The sequence below is a fragment of the Ailuropoda melanoleuca genome, chromosome 20, assembly GCF_002007445.2.
Source record: "Ailuropoda melanoleuca isolate Jingjing chromosome 20, ASM200744v2, whole genome shotgun sequence".
Classification (NCBI taxonomy): domain Eukaryota; kingdom Metazoa; phylum Chordata; class Mammalia; order Carnivora; family Ursidae; genus Ailuropoda; species Ailuropoda melanoleuca.
In genome coordinates this window covers 10,192,034-10,211,368 of record NC_048237.1, presented here as the reverse complement: position 1 = coordinate 10,211,368, position 19,335 = coordinate 10,192,034, and the positions used below count along the sequence as shown (strand labels likewise).

Here is a 19,335-nt window from a genome sequence, read left to right as displayed (position 1 = left end):
TGGGTCCCGCGAACGGCCCCTTTACCCAAGGTGCTCCGGGCGCGGCGCTCATTTGCATGCCCCTCCCGACAGGTAAACTCGGCAGGTCAGTCGCGGCCTGGCCAGCGTAACACTAAACGTGCGAGCCTCTTGGGTGGCTCCTTGTCACTACAGTTCCCCAGACCGTCCGTGGTCACGGGGGAGGCGCGCACTTCGGTCACCCTAACTAAGAGAGGTGAGAGGTTCTCCGAGCCTTATATATGTGGTGGACGGAGGTACGATCGTGCTCGCTTCGGCAGCACATATACTAAAATTGGAACGATACAGAGAAGATTAGCATGGCCCCTGCGCAAGGATGACACGCAAATTCGTGAAGCGTTCCATATTTTGTGCACTTTCCCCGCAACTGCCCTTCTGTGCGGACTACGCACCGGAAACGGGTTTCGGAAAAGTCGTCCGTGGAGGTCCGTTTTGACCTTAATTAAGCATGCAGGCTAGGAGCTACTAGCCCAGCACACCTGCGAGGTTCTCCGGGCCTTCCAGGACCCGTCGTTGGAGAAGGGACTTGACCTCGACCGCCACCTGGTATCTTCGTGGCTGCCCGTCACGTTACTACTATTAAGTTACCGAGGCAGTTCTGGTATCGGCGTCCGAAAGCCTGTTGTCGTTGGTAAAAATCTGTTTTTGGTTTGGGCAACTAACTTTCCTCTTAGTCAAATTTTCCATCACAGAATCCGTCTGAGTGCTCCCTAGATGCCAGGTGAAAACAGGCGTACAAAAGCGGTCTCAGACTCGTGAAAGCAGATCCGAATGGCCTTGCCGCTTCTAGCCAGTTCACTAGTCCTAGAGCTCCAGGATCCACAGGCCGCCGCCAACATTGATCTCATCTGGTGTAACCGTTACTCCTTGGTAAAGGTCCCTGCTTTAGTGCCTCTCGCAGTGACAGCGTTTACGCTCAGGTCTAGAACGAGCGAAAAATGTCACAACGTAGGCTCAAGAAATGTGCACTAATGTCGCTTACTTTCTTTAGGAAGGATTCATTAATTTAGCAATAATTTAGCAATTTAAAAATTTAGAAGTGATTTTGTAAGGACTCATGGACAAATTCATGTCCTAGTGTTCTACTACCCAACAGAGCCAATACTCTTGGCCTCTCTGGAGTTTGTGTTGTTGAGGGAGACAAGATCATAATTTAAGTCGATATCAGAATTTTTTAATTCTATAAGGGAACGCAAGTTGACATTATGTAGAAAAAGCACGTTAGCACATAAATTTACATGCGCAGTTCAGCTTGGTTTGCATTCCATAAATTGCTGTACAGGAGTATTTTTCTACTGAAATATCACAATTTCATTATTCATGTTCTTCGACCAATTAATTACCTTTTCCTCGGAGTTACTCCGCACAGAAGGGCATTTGCGGGGAAAGTGCACAAAATATGGAACGCTTCACGAATTTGCGTGTCATCCTTGCGCAGGGGCCATGCTAATCTTCTCTGTATCGTTCCAATTTTAGTATATGTGCTGCCGAAGCGAGCACGATCGTACCTCCGTCCACCACATATATAAGGCTCGGAGAACCTCTCACCTCTCTTAGTTAGGGTGACCGAAGTGCGCGCCTCCCCCGTGACCACGGACGGTCTGGGGAACTGTAGTGACAAGGAGCCACCCAAGAGGCTCGCACGTTTAGTGTTACGCTGGCCAGGCCGCGACTGACCTGCCGAGTTTACCTGTCGGGAGGGGCATGCAAATGAGCGCCGCGCCCGGAGCACCTTGGGTAAGGGGGCCGTTCGCGGGACCCAGACCTGGGACTGTGGGTCCTGTGGCCGTCGCGCTGGGCCCGCGAAGCACGCCGGGAGCTGCGAGCACCGCGATATCCTCAGTGCGCGGGGCGCCTCGAGGGCCGGGCGAGCGGGGGACGAGGAGGCCATCAGTCCGCCGTGGTGCGAAGAGGCGACGGGTTGACGCGACTGAGGCTCCTCGGAGGGCTTGCAAATCGGTGACTTGCTGAGCCACCTGGGCGCGGGGTCGAGCACGGGTCCTCCCAGCAAGTCTGTATGTAACGTCACCGATATTTCACCCGTGACATAGGGGACTTATGCCAATTCCAGAAGACTCTGTTGAAATAAGCTCAGCGTCCAACACTCCGGGAGAACAATCTCACCACTGTCTTCGAAACACGGAGCATCACACTTTAGGTTGCCCCGGGCTCTATGAGCACCTGCACGTGTCTCGGGCCTGAGTCCATTCTGCGCAGGCGCCATGGGGAACCGGGAAGGGCGTGCAGAGGAGCCCGGATGGGTGGCCACGCCCTTCACAGGTGTCTTCTTCCTAGGTCTTCTTGGAGCCAGGCCTCCAACCCGCTGGAACACTGAAGAACGCGATTAAGCGCACCTGTTTGACCTGAAAGGTGGATTCGAGGAATTACACTATGAGAGTAGAACTGGAGAATCATTCTTGTACTTCCTTATACTTCCCACACCCTAACCCTAGCTCTGTTACGACACAAACATGCAGGACAGACTTACTTGCAGGGAATATTGGAACGTTAGTGTTAAATATTTTAACTGCTGCAGAAGCCATACTGCTCAAGTACACAGCCTTGTGTATTGTGAAATGACGGCCAAAGGTGAAAGCCTCTGGTACTGAAGTGGTTACAGTACGCCACATATTGAAGTAAAATGAAGGGCATAGGTTTGCCAGCATTGTGTTAAAATGACATCCTTAATTAAGGAATATGCATGTTTATATACAATAACTGGAGTTTTGCTTTTTTCTCCTGCTTGTGGTCGTCCTACCCTTTTTCCAAAAATATGATACAATATTTTGAAGTAAAAGCCTGAGAAAGATCAGTAATATTGAGAAGTTTTTAAATTGGTACCCAATTTTATGATGTACTAAAAGAAAGTAGTGTGAAACCATATGAAAGTTTCTGGTATTGCTGAGACAAAAATAGAAAAGAAACAGCCTATAGAGATTATTGGTAAACCTTTCCCTTTGTTTATTATTATAATCCTTTCTTTCACAGCTTTTGAAAAGTAATAAAAACACTATGTATTTCTCCCCCTCAAAAAACAATTTAGGCAAAAACGAAACGCCTGTTGAGCTAAATTGCCCAATTACAAATAAAATATGCTTTGATATATTTCTTCTAATGGCTTGTCTTTCCAATAAGCCAGTTCAGATTTCAAAGCTATTAAAAAACTGTAAATTGATGTTCAATTGTTATGATTTGAAGAAATATATCAAAACTCTTTCATGTTCTTGCTCTCCTTGGAAACCTTACAACCAAACAGTTTATTACTGGTTACATGGTTACAGGAATCTATAGTTGGAAGGATGGTCAGAGTTCTAGGATCATGAACTTGAGGTCTCTACCAATCGTAAGCTCCTCCAGTCAGGCCATAGTGCAGGATGACCACGTTTAAACACTTAATATTCTAAAAAAGGAAAAAATGTTGACATATACAGAACAAAAAGCTGAATCTTGACAAGAGATCAAATCTTTGGGGAGAAAAAAAATCTTTATAATGGCTTTAAATTATTAGATGTCATGGGTTCCTGAACAATGTGCTGTTAAAGAGCTAGAACAGAATTTCTCAGGCAATTTATGTTTGATCCCTTTTAAAGCAATAAATTCTCTCTAGACCCCCAGTATTGCTGAAACTCTATTTTTTGTTGTTGTTTAAATATATATAAACATAAAACTGGATATAAACTCCTTATTCTTATAGCTGTTATAAACTCTAAAACCAAAGCAGATTTACAAATTAAATATAAAACTACAAATCACTGCAAGTCGAATTAGCAACACTTATTTATTGCAGTAGATGATGTGTTTGGCTGAAACTAAATTACCATTGTTGGGTTTGTTAGGGGAAAGATGTAGCCTCAGGTTCAGTTCTATACTTTGTTTCTGTGTGGTGATAATTGCAGAGAATACTAATTCATGTATGTATGTTCTGAGAAAAACAACCTTTGTTTACAACCAAATTATACAGAAACTGGAACATACATTTTTTTCTTAACATCTGTGAAATCAGGACACAGTATACAGTAGATGTGTGCTGACAGTCTATGAAATAAGGTCGTTGAAGAAAATCAGGCCCCATACTTCACACTCTGCTGGTGAGAAATCCTTGAATGCCAATATATTACTTGATGACTCTGTAAAGCTGTATTATTTATTTCAACATGGAGTTAGCATAACAATATAATTGAAATCACTAAATGTATAATCAAATTTTGCTGAAATCTGAAACAAGAAAAGATTATCCAAAGTTAGTTTTAAATTCATAGAAATATTTTTTAATACTTTTGCTTGTTTTGCTTCAGTCCTGAGCTCATAGTCAGACTGTTGAAGATAAAGACAGAACTAGGCCTCTCACAGTGTTTTACTTTATATCTGTTTGGGACTACGTTGGCTAATATTTCAACAATTGTTGGCAAGATAGAAAAGAATTAACAGAGAATCTGTATAGTCAGAAATGCCCTCTCACCCCCAAAACAAGGAAGACAGGTTCCTACAGCAGAACAAGTCTGACACAGGCATCACAGGTCTTGTGGTTTTTCAAACAGGCTCAGCACTAGGTTTGCCATGAATGAGGCTTGAGAATGCAGAGTTTCACAGAGGCAATTAGTATCTCATTTACACCATTTCAAAATTGATCATAAATCAGATTTTATTATTATTGCTTCCACTCTGTTTTCAATTTAGAATATTCAAATTACCATTAAATCTTTATTTGTATAGAATGTCCTGAAAGCATTTGGCTTTCACTTGGTACAAATACATCATTTATATTAGTTAGTCTGCCTCTGTTCATTTCCCATTAGCCTCTACAAAATAGTACATTACTCAGTGGCATGTCATTTTCATGATGTGAAATCAAAGTATTGATTTGTTAAAAACGTAAGAAGCTAAAATCTTGGTCATTGAAAATGTTATTTATATTATCACTAGGAAATAGAAACTTAGCCTTCATAGACAACATAAGTATAGTGGCAGGCACTAACCATTGCTGTCATTTAACTAGTAGGACACAATAACCAAATACACTGTCACATTGATGGCCCCTTAGCTCAGTAAGATGAAATGGCAAATGTAAATGCAAATTCACATTGGAATCTCATGGCAATGCTTAGTTATAAGCTGAATATAACTTATTCTGATGTGTCAGATTCTGCTTATTTCAATATTTTAAGACAATCATCCCAATAAAAACAGTTTCTTTTAAAAATCCTGTAGAAAATCCTTTGACCCTTAATCTGTCTGAAGACTCCAAGAGATTCTAAATATCAATTTTAGAAACACTATAGACTGACGTAGAAAAGTCTAATTTCCAGAGTTTGTGTAGCTTTATATGTATTTTTTCCTTAAAAGAATAAGTCAAGAATTACAAACAGAAGTTTCAGTAGTCTCAAATCAATCAACACGATACCTCATATCAATAACAAAAAGGATAAAAACCATATGATGACTTCAACAGATCCAGAAAAAGCATTTGACAAAGTACAACACCCATTCATGAGAAAAAAAAAAAAACCCTCAACAAAGTAGGTTTAGAGGGAACACACCACAGCATGATAAAGACCTTATGTGAAATACCCACAGTTAACATGCTCAATGGGGAAAAACTGAGCTTTTCCCCTAAGATCAAGAATAAGACAAGGTTGTCCACTCTCGCCACTTTTATTCAACATAGTACTGTAAGTCCTAGCCACAGCAATCAGACAGGAGAATATAATAACAGGCATACAAATAGGTAAGGAAGAAGTAAAACTTTCACTATTAGCAGATAACATAATACTCTATAAAGAAAACCTGAAAGACTCCACCAAGAAACTACTAGAACTGATAAATGAATTCAGTAAGGTCATAGGATACAAAAATCAATGTACAGAAATCAATTGCATTTCTGCGGCACCTGGCTGGGTCAGTCTCTAGAGCATGTGACTGTTGATCTCAGAGTCATGAGGTCAAACCCCACATTGGGTCTAGAACCTACTTTTAATTAATTAATTAAATAATTAAATCTGTTGCATTTCTATACACTAATAATGAACCAACAGAAAGAGAAGTTAAGAGAACAATCCCATTTACTATTGCATCAAAAATAATAAAATAGCTAGGAATAAACTTAACAAAAGAGGTAAAAGATCTGTACTGTGAACATTGATGATAGAAATTGAAGGCAACACAAAAAGTGGAAAGACATCATGGATTATTAGAATTAATATTGTTAAATGTTTATACTACCCAAAGCAGCCTACACACTTAATGCAATCCCTATCAAAATACCAAAGGCATTTTTCACAGTACTAGAACAAACAATCCTAAAACTTGTATGGAACCACAAAAGACCTTGAACAGCCAAAGCAATATTGAAAAAGAAAAACAAAACTGGAGATACTGCAGTTCCAGACTTCAAGTTATATTACAAAGCTGTAGTAAACAAAACAGTATGGTGATGGCACAAAAATAGGCACATAGATTAATAGAACAGAATAGAAAGCCTAGAAATAAACCCACAATTATATGGTCAATTAATCTTCAACAAAGGAGACAAGAATATATAATGGGAAAAAGTCTCATTTGCAATGACATAGATGGAGCTAGAAAGTATAATACTAAGCAAAATAAGTCAGTCAGAGAAAGACAAATACCATATGATTTCACTCATATGTGGAATTTAAGAAACAAAACAAATGAGCAAAAGGAGAGAGAGAGAGTGATAAACCAAGAAAGACTCTTAATTATAGAGAATAAATCAATAGGTATCAGAGGGGATGAGAATGGGGGCAGGGTTAGAGAGAGATGGGGATTAAGTAGGACACGTGTCACGATGAGCACAGGTGATGTATGGAATTGTTGAATCACTATATTGTACATCTGAAGCTAATATAACACTATGTTAACTAACAGAATTAAAATTAAAACTTTTTTAAAAATGATAGTCTCTTCAACAAATGGTGTTGGGAAAACTGGACTGGAACATGTAAAAGAATGAAACTGGACCACTTTCTTACATCATACATAAAACTAAACACAAAATGGATTAAGGATCTAAGTGTGATACCTGAAGTCATAAAAATCCTAGAAGAGAGCACAGGCAGTAATTTCTCTGATTTTGGCCATAACAACATCTTTCTAGATATGTCTCCTGAAGCAGGGGAAACAAAAGCAAAAATAAACTATTGGGACTATATCAAAACAAAAAGCTTCTGCACAGCAAAGGGAACAACGAACAAAACTAAAAGACAACCTACTGAATGAGAAAAGATATTTGCAAATGACATATCTAATAAAGGGTTAGTATCCAAAATATATAAAGAACTTTTACAACTTGACACTAAAAAAAAAGCAAATAATCTGATTTAAAAATGAACAGGGGGTGCCTGGGTGGCTCAGTTAGTTAAGCGTCTGACTTTGGCTCAGGTGATGATCTCAGGGTCCTAGAATTGAGCCCCATGTCTGGCTCCACACTCATCTGGGATTCTGGTTCTCCCTCTCCCTCTTCCTCTGCCCCTCCCCCCCCCACTTGTGTGCACTCTCCCTCTCTCTCTCTCTCTCTCTCTCAAATAAATAAATAAAATCTTTTAAAAAATGAACAGAGGACATGAATAAACATTTCTCCAAAGAAAACATGCAGATGACCAACAGACACATGAAAAGATGCTCAATATCACTCATCATCAGGGAAATGCAAATCAAAACCACCATGAGATATTGCCTCATATGTCTCAGAATAGCTAAAATAAAAAACACAAGAAACAGCAAATGTTGGCAAGGATGTGGAGAAATAGGAACCCTCTTGCACTGTTGGTGGAAATGCAAACTGGTGCAACCACTGTGGAAGACAGTATGGAGGTTCCCCCCAAAATTAAAAATAGACCTTCTTATGATCCACCAATTGCACTACTGGGGATTTACCCAAAAAATACAAAGACACTAATTCAGAAGTGCCTAGGTGGTTCAGTCACTGTTCTCAGCTTGGGTCTTGATCTCAGGGTCATGAGTTAAGGCCCGGCGTTGGGCTCTGTGCTGGGTGTGGGGCCTATTTAAAGAGACACACACACCAATTCAAAGGATACATGCACTCCTATGTTTATTGCAGCATAATTTACAATAGCCAAATTATGGAAACAGCCCAAGTGTCCAGCAATAGACGAATGTATAAAGATGTGAGATATATATATATAAATACACACACACACACACACACACACACTGGAATATTATTCAGCCATAAAAAAGAATGAAATCTTGCCATTTACAACAACATGGATAAATCTAGAATATAATGTTAGGTGAAATAAGTCAGTCAGGGAAAGACAAATACCATCTGATTTCACTCCTATGTGGAATTTAAGAAACAAAACAAATAAGCAAAGAGGAAAAAGAGAGAGAGAGAGACAAACCAAGAAACAGACTCTTAACTATAGGGAACAAATTGGTGGTTACAAGAGGAGAGGTGGGTGGGGAGATGGGTGAAATGGGTGATGGGGATTAAAGGTACATTTTACTCGATGAGCACTAACTAATATATGGAATTGTTGAGCCACTATATTGATCACCTGAAATGAATGTAACACAGGACGTTAACCGCACTGAAATTAAAAATTTTTAAAAGAATTAGAAACAGAAAAGGTGGGAAGGAAGTAATACTTATTGAACAACTACTTGACAGTCATTAAACATAAAAGATTGCATTAAATATTTGCAATTATTCTGAAAGAGACACCCAGGTGACCCAGTCAGTTAAGCATCTGTCTTTGGCTCGGGTCATGATCCCAGGGTCCTGGGATCAAGCCCCCCCATCGGGCTCCCTGCTCAGCAGGGAGTCTGCTTCTCCCTCTCTTTCTCTCTCCCTCTGCTTCTCCCCATGTGCATGCTCTCTCTCTCTCAAATAAATAAAATCTTAAAAAAAATATTCTGAGAGGTAGGGATTATCCCATTGTGTAGCTGAGGAAAATAATGCTCAAAGGAATTATGTGCCTTGCTTAAATTCATACGGGTAATAAAAAGAGATCGGGGGAGAGACAGCATTCAAACTCAGGATCCTCAGAATCCAAATCCATGCTGTTTCTATTATTCTGTGACTTGATTTAACATTAGAGATATCCTAATATAGCTTTAACCAGGAAAATCTTTATGAACTCTTTTGAAATTCTTGGACAATCAATATAACAGAACATGAGAAGATGAAAAATTTCAGTCAGCTCTAGGTGTACTGTTCTTAGATTATGAAGGAAAAAAATTCAATCTCAGACCAGTTCATTTCTATCTTCCAAAATGCTTGTGGGTTACCTTTTCTAGACTAGTGAAGCTTACTAATGAAATAAAAAGTAGTACAATTGTTATAGTCAGAAAATAAAAACAGGAGAACAAACCTGCAACTATAAAAATAATAATAAAATGATCCAAGACAGGACTTCTGCGCCCCATTGTCCTCCACTAAAACAAATGATTCGGAATTGTCTTTAGTGTTCATTTCTTTGATAAAATAAAATAACATAATAAAATAAAATGTAGTTCTTGAAAAATAATTGGACAACATAAATAATAATTCATATTTTAATGCATGTTTTACCAACAATCAGCCAAATAATTTTCATTAAAGAATCCCAGTAGAGTTATACAGTTCTAGCATTTCTGAGAGCTCCTAAAAAGGTAAGTAAAACTTGAATGTTGTTTTTTAAGCATGTAAAAAGAACTAATTAGAGATGGAGATACTGAAAGAAAACAGGAAAACATTTTTGCATCTGTGGGATTAGCAAAGATTTTGAAGACAGGACACAGCAGAAGCCATTAAAAATTGATAACTGGACTTCATTAAAATTAAAAATTTCTGCTCATCAAAATACACTGTTTTAAAAAAGTAGGCAACCCAATGACTGGGAGAAAATATTCAGGAAAATTTTGCAATCTAATATCAGGAAAAGGACATATATATCCAATAAATCAGGAATTCTTACACCTTGACAATAAAGAGTACAAAACCCAAATAAAATATGGGCAAAAGACTTGAACAGACACTTCACACACACACACAAAGATATATAAATGGCTAATAGGGAAATAGATGTACAATATCATTAATCATCAGAGAACTGGTAGTTAACACAAAATTATTACTTTTTCACACCTATTAGAATGGCTAAAGTTTAAAAGATTTATAACACCAAACATTGGCAATTATGTGGAGCAACTGGAACTCATACATTGTTGGTGGGAGTGTAAACTTGTATAAATTTCAGATAATTGTTTGGCAGTTTTTTTACAAAGATGACATACATTTACACGGTGACTCATCAGTTCCACTCCTACATATTTGTCCAGGAGAAAGTAAGGCATGTGTCTGTGAAGATTCATCTGAGAAAGTTTACAACTGCTGCATTCATACTAGTTCCAAACTAGAAGCAATCCAAATGTCCATCTACAGAAAAATAGACAAATTATGGTATATTAATACAAAGAATACTACTCAGCAATAAAAAAGAACACATTACTAAAAAACACAACAACCTGGATGCATTTCACAGGCATACTGCATAAAAGAAGCCAAACATGAAAGTGTACATATTGAATGATTCCATTCATGTGAAGTTTGAAAACAAGCAAGGCTAATTTAATAGTGATCAAAATCAGAACAGAAGTTGCTTAGGGGAGAGGAGGAAATGGAGAATTGACTATAAGATGGTATAAAAGAACTTTCTGGAATGATGTAAAGTTCTGTTATCTTGATCAGTGTGTGGGTTACATATGTATATGCATTTATCAAAACATATCAAGTATACACTTGAGATGTGTGCATATCTCCCTTATAAATTACACTGCAACAAGACAGCCTGCTTCAATGAAAAAGAAGAAACAGTGTGGAGGTCCCTTAAAAAGTTAAAAATTGAGCTACCCTGTGATCCAGCAATTGCACTACTGGTATTTACCCCAAAGGTACAGAGGTAGTGAAGAGAAGGGCCATATCCACCCCAATGTTCACAGCAGCATTGTCCACAATAGCTAAATCATGGAAGGAGCTGAGATGCCCTTCAACAGATGACTGGATTAAGAAGCTGTGGTCCATATACACAATGGAATATTACTCAGCCATCAAAAAGAACGATTTCTCAACATTGCTGCAACATGGACGGGACTGGAGGAGATAATGCTAAGCGAAATAAGTCAAACAGAGAAAGAAAATTATCATATGGTTTCACTCATTTATGGAACAAAGGAAATAGGAAGATCGGTAGGAGAAGAAAGGGAAGACTGAAGGGGGGTTAAAGAGAAGGGGAAATGAACCATGAGAGACTATGGACTCTGGGAAACAAACTGAGGGCTTCAGAGGGGAGGAGGGTGGGGGATTGGGATAGGCCGGTGACGGGTATTAAGGAGGGCACATATTGCATGGTGCACTGGGTGTTATACGCAAGTAATGAATCATGGAACATTGCATCAAAAACTAGGGATGTATTGTATGATGACTAACATAATATAATAAAAAATATTATTAAAAAAAAAAAAGAAAGCATCAGCAACAAAATAACTGTTGCTGAAATCTCATGCTGAAGAGCTTGCTGTTTCTAACCAGTGTGGTATGGCCCCTGGAACTTTATACTCCAGATATACTCCTTTTCTAAACATATCAATTCCATCTAGTAAGAAAGCATTTAGTAAAGCTGATAGGTGTTGTCACTGTGGAGACTTCAACAAGTTGATTTCAGAAATACATAAATATACTTCTGAAATAGTGTACTGAATATTTTTCAATTTATATTCATTTATTCATGCAATAAGTATTTATTGAGCACCTAATATGTTCTAGGCAATGTGATAGGCTCCAGGGTATGGTAATGGCCAAGTCACTACACCCCTTGCTTCATGGAGTTTCACTTGAATGTGGAAGAGACAGACAATGACAAAGTACACAAATAAGCAAATGAAGTGATTTCAGGTGGTGATAAATGCAATAAAGAATATGAACTATTCGGCCACATCTCATTCATTTCTGAGAAAGTGAATTACGTATTTACATGTCAAATTACATGTCATGTTCCGCTCCATTATGATTTCTAAGATCAATTCCTGAATGCTTTTGTTCCCACTATGTGATGAAAACACATTTTCAAAACATGAGAACATGAAGCCCTGTTTCATCCATGCACATTTATGTACATTTTAATTTCTCACACACTCTTAAAAAGGACAGACTGACAATTCACCAGATCACTACACACAAATAATAGAGCATATGGACTGTGCATTTAAGTAAAGTACACCACACTGTTAAGATCCACCATCATAATTTCACTGGGATCTCACTTTCTCCTCAAGGCCTGAATATTTAAGGAGTTATATTAATAAGTAACTGGGAATTTTTTTAAACATACTAGCTTAAAATGACCCACGAAAATCAGGTTACATACCAACCACTCATTCACCACATCAAGCATGGTATAGAGTAAAAGTTTCAGATTCTAAAAGTCTTTTGGCATCCAGCACCTTGGAATTGTTTGAGAGTCATGCAGTTGAGCCGCAGGATTTCACTGGTTTAAGCATGTTACCACACAATAGTTTTATTTTTGATCTTTAAAGGTTATTTTTGTTCTCATAAGTGAAGAAACAGAAAGAGATGCTAACCATTAGTGTTTTAGCTTTGTCTGACATTGATGAAAAGTTAAAACTGTAGTAATCTCAACTATGGCAGATCAATCCCCATCATAAAGCCAGCTTTTGCAAAGCCAGGTAGACCTGTGCAAGTCAAAAGTGGGTGAGACTATTTCCTATAGTCTAGTTTCTACAGTGGTTTATACCATTTTGAAAAATGGTGTTCTCTTTCATAAGCAAACCCTCTCAGCATTTTAGGGAAAACAACAGGTGACAAGCATCGCTAGTCATCACCTGCTTCGAGTCAGAGACTGTGCCAGGAGGCAGCTTGCTCTGCACAGTACCTCACTGGCAGACCTGAAATCAGACCAGAGAGTGCTGAATTGTTCATTCGGGCTAATCTTCTAGCATCCCCTCGTTACCACACAACTCAAATAGAAGAAAAACCTTTTCTAACTGTCAGCTGAGGCTATACATGATGAACATCTATATTTATGTGCATTCATCTTGCAAAATAACGGTGGTAACCGTGATGATAGCTCTTGAGAAACCATGGAGCAAGTATTCAAGTGAAGGCAAGCAAGTAAAGAGAAAGATGGCTGGGCCTGCATAGTCACCTGAACAAAGAATAATTAAGAATCAAAATGCTCATTTATATAAATAGTAATATTAATGAATGAAAATAGACCCCTACAATTTATACAATAACGTTGTTTTATTTTTGTTCTATTTTATGAAAATATACCCACAGCATTGGTACTCATAGGAACAATAAAACTCAATTAATTTTATCTCTTAAAAGCAGGGTTTGAAGTTGATGGCAGAGACAGGAGAATGCCTGCTGATTAAATATTGTGCCATGTCTTCCTGCTGAAGTGTTTTATACTTTAGGCTAAGAAAATAATTCCAAATCACCTTTGGATGGCATATATAATGGTATGTGACGTCATCCTAAAATGACTCATCCTCCTGGTTCCTTTTTCATCATTTGAGACACATGGTAAGCAAGGACCTCTTTTCTATAGATCACATGGCTCTTAACCTGTGATGCTGTTAGGAACACATGCTTCCAGGCAGGCATATCCAGACTTCAGTCTAGCTGTACCATTTACTAGTGTGATCCTGGGTTAGTTCTTTGATTGAACTTACCCAGTGCCTTGAACTGGGAAAAATACCAACTTCATCATGTTATTGTAAGGTTAAAAAATGACATATGAGGGGCCCCTGGGTGGCTCAGTTGGTTAAGCATCCAATTCTTGACCTCAGCTCAGGTCTTGATCTCACGGTCGTGAGGGGGAAAAAAAAAAAAGATATATGAAATATGCCTGGCTAATGAAAGGTACTCAAATAATTACTGGTTCATTTCTCCTCTGCTTCTTTCCCTAGGTCCTATCACACATGGATCATATAATCAGTTATCTGTGTATGTCTTATCGTTTACCTCTCTTTAGACTGTAACCTCCTTATTAGGGAGGATGGCCTCTCATTCCTCTTTGAGTCCCCTAGAGCCCTCCACATAATGCCCTAAACAGAGTAGGCACTTGGAAACTATATATTCAATTTTACTTCTTGTAATTTAGCAGACACTCAGCAATTTAATGAAATAAAACCATAGTCGAAATGTCTAGTGATGTTTCTTTTCTTCAATAGGCAGGGCTGCTTTTATTTTTAGATGTGTCTTTCTGGAGCATTCACTCAGACTGAAGGCCTTTTGCTTCAGGTAGACAGTCTTCCTAGGTTAGATGGGCTATTTTCGCGATTCAGCTGAGGCTTTGCTTTTGTCCTGAATTAGTTTGTGACATGTATAGTTAGATGAGTTTTCCAGTGAAACAGGAGGAGCCTAAGGAATAAATCCACCAAACTATTCACTTCTTGTCTACTGAACATCCATTAACTGCAATGTACAGTACAGCTGACCATATATATATAAAATGTACAACATATATAATATGTATTACATTTTTAATACGACTTATAAGAATTTTAGTGAGTCCTAAATGTGTTCAAAATGCTTTGATCCAAGGAAATTTATTTTTTCAAGTTCTCCACAGATAAAGTAAATGCCAATTATACAAATACTTTAAAAAGGCAAATTTCAATTAGTCACATAGGACCATGCCTTGTATACTTTACCTTGGGGGAAAGTGTAAGTAAATTCACAGTCCTTGAATATTTATGAATTAAGGGCAACTTTCCTTTATCCTTCTCTTTCACCTTTTGACCAAGACCGTGGGGCTGTTATGAGGATTAAGTGAGATTAAGTATACACAGTGCCCAACTTAGTGCCAGCCCCACAGGATGGGCTGAGGTGGTTGCAGCTGGGCTGCATGGTGTTGCCATTCGAAGCACAGCTTAAACCTGGGTTTCCCGTTCAGGAGAAATGACACAATGCAGGAAGGAGTTTCTGAGTCCCCTTCTCTCAGAGTCCACAGGCATTCCGAAGATCTCTTACTCAAAATACAGTTTTCACAGTAAGTTTCATCAAGAACATTACCTTGAAAATACTACCTTGGAAAAAAAAAAAGTAAAGAAGTGACTACTGTATCTGGAGGGGAGAGAGCACTCAGGGGGTTTCTGGGAGCTGGCAGTGTTCTGGATTGGGTAGTGGCTACCTGGGTGACTTTATGATAATTAATTACATTAATGTTCTATGCAGTTTTCTATACATGTGTCATATTTTGATGGAAAAGGTTTAAAATGAGATTGTGTGTACGTGTGTGTGTGTGTCTCAAGAAAATAAACAGAAAAGAATACCTACTCGGATTTTTAGAGTGTCGTATGTTTCTCAGATTGCTTTCAGACAGGTGATACACTGTGATTCAAATAGGACTTCTATTTGATCCAAACATATTCAAAAACTTGTCTGAGGTCACATTCTTGTCTTTTTAGTTCTCCAATCTTTCTCCCAAAGCAGTATGTGCCCTTTACACCACGTTGATATTGATACGCAAACTAATGAAATCTTAATTTTTAAAATTATGAAATATTTGAAATATATAAGTACTGAGAATACGAAAAACCTATGGGTAAAATCTTAATTTGCTCAGTTTGCTTCAAACTTTTCTTTCTTTTATAATTTTTTTCTTTTATTTAAATTCAATTAATCTACATTATTTTCAGAGGTAGAGTTCAGTTATTCATCAGTTGCATGTAACAATTACATCATGTGCCCTCCTTAATGCTGATCACCCAGTTACCCCATCCCCCCACCCACTTTCCCTCCAGTTTGTTTCCTATAGTTAAGAATCTTTCGTGGTTTCCCCCCTCTCTGATTTCTCCCCATTCAGTTTCTTAGACCCACCATGTACCTCTCTCAGCTGCCATTCTTCTTCCTCTCTTCCCAAATTCCAATTTCCATGAGTTTTAAAATAAATAAAATAAAATAATTTCCATATATATCTCCGTAAACAACATATAGTATTCTTTTGCAGGTTTAAAAACTTTGTTTAAATTGTATCATATTATAAAACCCTTCTGCAACTGTTTGTTTTGGCTTAAAATTATATTTTTGATGTTCACCGATGCTAATACATGTAGTTCCTGGCTGGTATTCTTGCTACATATACCACTATTTTCTGATTTATTCACCCTCTCACAAAAAACACTTTGATTGTATCAATTATTTTGCTGCTGAAAACATTCTTATAGAACAGGGATTGCAAACTATAACCCATGGGCCAAAACTAGCCCACCCCTTTTTTTTTAAATAATCTCTCTGTCCAGTGTGGGGCTTGAACTCACAATCTCTAGATCAAGAGTTGCATGTCTACCAACTGAGTCACCCAGACACCCCACTACTACCTATTTTTTATAGCCCATGAGCTAAGAATGGTTTTTGTAATTTTTAATAATTGAAAATATAAAAAAAGAATAATACTTTGTGACACATGACAACTGTATGAAATTCAAATTTCAGTGTCCATAAATAAAGCTTAATTAAGTTAATAAAGCTTAAGTAACACCACAATGCCTATTTATTTATGTAGTTTCTAAAGCGACATACAGTAAAATTGAATAGTTGTGACAGAGATTATTATATACTTCGTAAAGTTTTGTTAACCATGAAACCATTTTTGGGGGACAAATTTGGCCTTCTAGGAGTCCTGCCCCCCTTTTACTGGGGTAGGTGCCCTTTTCTGAGCCCTCACATTCCCTGAGGGAATTGTCTTCAAAGCTCTTATAACACTGAATTGTAATTGTCTCCTTACTGGTCTGTCTTCCTCTCTAGATCATGAAAACTTTGGGGATCATGTCTTAGTCTTTTTCTTTTCTTTTTTCCCCTCTCTGGTTCCTAGCACAGCACCTGGAACAAAACTGACATATAATAGAATTACATATTTGAATAAAAGAATTAATTTCAGACTCAGTCTATCATACACATTACTGACTTAAATAAGGCTTCATCAATAATATTTAGCCATGCCTGGAGATTAACTATTAATGCACAGATCTGAACTTGTGGTGAGAGGTTGCTAGTACAATTAAACTGAATATCCTGGAAGCAAAACATGAGAGAGTATTGCCTATTCCTTGTATAATATGATTTCTGGTAATATGAAAACCAGATACCCTGAGGAACTGTCTCTGTGTATCACACATATTCACACATGCACAGAGAGAGAGAGAGAGAGAGAGAGAGACTGAGATATGGATAAATCTTATTTAAAAGTCTCCATAAATGCAGAGCTGAACTGGCAAGAAAGTTACCTCCAGATAATGAGCACCGGGGATGATAGCTGCCTGAAGCATCTGACAGTCCCCGATGGTGTAGAGCTTTTGGCTTTAACTGATTGCATGCAAGAGACAGGAGACAAAACTGAGGGCTTATGTAAAGTGGCAAATCAAAATAAGACATTGGCATATAGTTGAGACTCTGAAAAGTGTCATTCTAATGGAAGGATGAACTTGGGGCAAAATCCCTCCACCTAAAGGGAGATAATTAGGAAACATGCCAGTCTCAGCTTTATTTCTGAACACAGTGGGAAAAACGTTCTCTCGAGGTTTCTCCTAATCACACATCCACCATCATTGGGTACAGGCCAGAATTCGCATTAGATAAACTAAAATTACAGTTTAAAGTGATGCCAGATTGTAGTGAGTTGTTTAAAAAAGCAAGAGAGTATCAAGAGTATGCCCAAAGAATAAGAGACTAAAAAACAAGATCAAGAGACTAAAAAAAAATGATCAGGTTGATCTGGAAAAAAAAGAAAAGAAAAGAAAGGCAAAATCTAAAAATGAAAAGTGTAACTAAGATAAGAAATTCAATCACTGGGTTAAATGTCAGATTGTCCATAATTAAAGAGAGAATTACTAAAATGGAAGATAGAATTAAAAATCACACAGAATACCGCACAAAGATACTGTGATGGTTAATTGTGTGTGTGTGTGTGTGTGTGTGTGTGTGTGTGTGTGTGTGTTTGATGGTTAATTTTATGTCTCAACTTGACTGGGCTATGGAGTGTCCAGGTTAAACATTATTTCTAGGTGTGTCTGTGAGGGTGTTTTGGGATGAGATTGGCATTTGAATCAATGGACTCAGTAAAGTAGATTGACCTCCCCAAGTGTGTAGGCATCAGGCAAGCAGGTGAGGGCTTGAATAGAACAAAAAGTTGAAGAAGGTAGGATATATCCCCTCCCTGTTTGCCTCTTTGAGCTGGGACATTGATTATCTCCTGCTCTTAAACTGGGATTTACACCATTGACTTCCTGGTTCTTAGATCTTTGGACTCAGACTAGAATTACACCACCAGCTTTCCTGGATCTCCAGCTTGCAGATGGCAGACTGTGGGATTTCTCAGTCTCCATAGTCACATGAGCCAATTCTTCATAATGAATCTCTTCTTTCTCTCTCATTGTCTCTCTTGATCAATATAGATATAAGTGCATCTTATTGGTTATATCTAGAGAGATGGATAGGTAGATCTTATTGATTCTGTTTCTCTGGTGAATGCTGATGCATACAGATATTAAAATTTATGTAAAGTTCTGGAGGCTAGAAATCCAAGATGAAGGTGCTGTTGGTTCCTGCTGGGGTTTCTCTTCCTGGCTTGTATATAGCTGCCTCTGCTCTGTTTAAGTGCAGAAAGTGAGTTCTGGTCTCTTTTCCTCATCTTATAAGGACACCAGTCCTATTGGATTAGGGCCTTACCCTTTTGACCCCATTTAACCTTAATTACCCCTATAAAGGCCTTATTTCCAAATATAACCATACTGGGGGCTAGCACTTTAATATATGAGTGTTGGTGGGACACAATTCAGTCCATAAAAGCAGGCAAGACTAGATAGAAGGGGGAAGAGAATATTCAAAGACATGATTGAGAACTTTTAGAACAAATGTTCAGTAAACTTAAAAAATCCAAAGCAGCATAAATGACAAGAAATACATGCTTAGACACATCATACTAAAGCTACAGAATACCAAAGACAAAAATAATGTTAAGGGCAGACAGAGAAGATTATCTACAAAGATTAGACTGACAGCTGATTTCTCAGCTTTAACAACATAAAAAGATAATGGCATGATATCTTTAAAATCAACTGTGAACTTAGAAATGTATATTTAGTGAAATCTTTTAAAAAATAATAAATGCAAAACAAAGATATTTTCTGTAAAACTAAGACTGAGAATTCTCACTAAAAGAAGTCATACAGAATATATTCCAGAAGAACGAAAATGAACCCACAAAGGTCTGAGATGAAAGAAGGAATGGTGAGCAAAGGAAATAGTAATTATGTGGGTAAATAAAAACA

The 19,335-nt window shown here is 38.0% G+C and overlaps 1 long non-coding RNA gene and 2 other non-coding genes across 3 annotated transcripts; 2 read left to right on the top strand and 1 right to left on the bottom strand.

The window, feature by feature from the left end:
• The first annotated feature begins 55 nt into the window (after positions 1-55).
• Positions 56-19,043, top strand: LOC117797261. The gene is made up of 3 exons (XR_004622206.1): positions 56-368; positions 14,214-14,217; positions 19,031-19,043. It is a non-coding gene; the product is annotated as an uncharacterized LOC117797261 (long non-coding RNA).
• Positions 263-369, top strand: LOC117797312. The gene has a single exon (XR_004622243.1). It is a non-coding gene; the product is annotated as a U6 spliceosomal RNA (small nuclear RNA).
• LOC117797311 lies at positions 1,412-1,518 on the bottom strand. Its single transcript, XR_004622242.1, has one exon. It is a non-coding gene; the product is annotated as a U6 spliceosomal RNA (small nuclear RNA).
• Positions 19,044-19,335: the final 292 nt, after the last annotated feature.